Raw genomic sequence first — 1,899 nt, 5'->3', positions numbered from 1 at the left:
AACGGGAAGGACTTTGAGATAGAGCAATATTTAAAAAGCCCCTGAAATCGAAAAACGGCATCAAACCCTCCACTCCCGCCCTCCATGGTAGCCTTACTTATCTGTCTTTTCAAACGGTCAATTACAGCGAGTAGGTTGGTCAATGAACGACATGTCACAATCTCACAAGAGGAGATCGTAACGCTAAAAGGCCATCAGCTAAAATTTCAGCCTCGCTAAAAGAGTATAATGTTTAATATGACATATCTTATTAATCTAATCACAGTTGCATTAGCAGCTGCATTCAAACAAAAAGAAAAATATATGCGTCAATAAAGCTTATTTTTGTTCATAACCTTTTTTGTTCTGAATAAATCCAAGATTCATTTGTTAAGGAGCTTCCCATGACCAAAAAAAAACATGTAAATAGTTTAAGAACATTCGGAATTCTTAGATAAGTTACAAACATTTCATTTTTATTTGTATGGATAGAGGAGACAAAAAGATATTGGGTTATTATGGTTACCTTCTAAGAATGCATTGGAAAAAAAATATAAGGAGGCAAAAAATGCTGTATAACATTATTACTGGTCCGATTTAGCTATTTTGTTTTTCATCATTCAGATAATTTGGTTATAAATCATATTTTCATATATAATATATATATAAAATATGAATAATTTTTATATAATAACCTCAATGTGCTTTAATATTAGTACGATATTGAACGATTTGGAATGGCTGATCAATCAAAGTGCTATAAACAAATTTTTGGAAGTGAAATAAAATTGTTATCCGTTTTGATCACCCCAAGAAAACCATTGATAGGAATTTAAAAAAAAAAAAACTTCAGCACGCCTCACACACAGGAGTGGTTTAAGTCTATATAAAAAATATAAAATGGCATAAAATAGACCTAATTAAATAAACTAGAATTGGAGTTATTTAATAAAACGTTTGAAAATATTTTCGTTGTTTGAAATAATTTAAAATTAATATTTGTAATTTTTAATTTCACCGATGAATGGTGTTGTGGTGGGATTTTATACGACGCTAAAAACGAAAATGGTTTGCTTTTTCCTAAAAAAAAAAAAAATTACAAGCCTACTTTACTTGAAGCCTCTTCAGGTTTTTATACACTTTAGGAAAATTAAATTATTATATGGAATTAGAAATGAATTAGTATGTAATATACTTGAAAAAAGTATACTTTCTGGGTAAAAAAAGTATACTAGGAGTAAAAAAAGTATACTTTCTGGGTGAAAAAAAGTATACTTTCTGCTCAAATAAAATTTTATTTTGTTGATAATTTTTTTTTGGTACTAGAGGTATCCAGGATATTAATAGCTAAGAACTTTCTTATGACTACACCTTGAAATTAAAAAAATAAAACAACGAAATAGTAATTAAACGTACAAAGAAGAAAATAACCAGATACGTTGTTATAAATACAAGCACATTTGATCCAAATATATTCTCAACATTTATTTTCAAAAACTTTCCATCGTTTGGGCTCTCTGGCCATTTTCAAGTAGACAACCTATAAAAATTTGTTTTTATATTAATTACATTATTTCCTCACAACATACTAATATTTTTGACTATACCTTAAGTATTGATGTCATATTCTTTAAAATCAAGCATTGCTTTTAAAATTGATTATTTACTTAAAAAGCTTTCAAATAAATTATTGTCTCTATTTTAACATACTAACATCATTCATAACAGAACCTACCTTCAACAGGTTAGGACTCTGTTATCATTTTATCATTAAAAATAATTTGTATTAATTTAATAAAATTTAATTAACGTTCAATTTTAATTTATTTGCTTATAACTTATCATTTCTTAAACTCATAATTACTGTATTTTTATTAAATATATTTTCTTCTACATTCATATACCCCCCTTTTTTTTTCA

Source organism: Halyomorpha halys, unplaced genomic scaffold, assembly GCF_000696795.3.
Source record: "Halyomorpha halys isolate HHAL.00 unplaced genomic scaffold, Hhal_1.1 Scaffold933.1, whole genome shotgun sequence".
Lineage (NCBI taxonomy): Eukaryota > Metazoa > Arthropoda > Insecta > Hemiptera > Pentatomidae > Halyomorpha > Halyomorpha halys.
Note: the sequence above shows the minus strand (reverse complement) of the source record.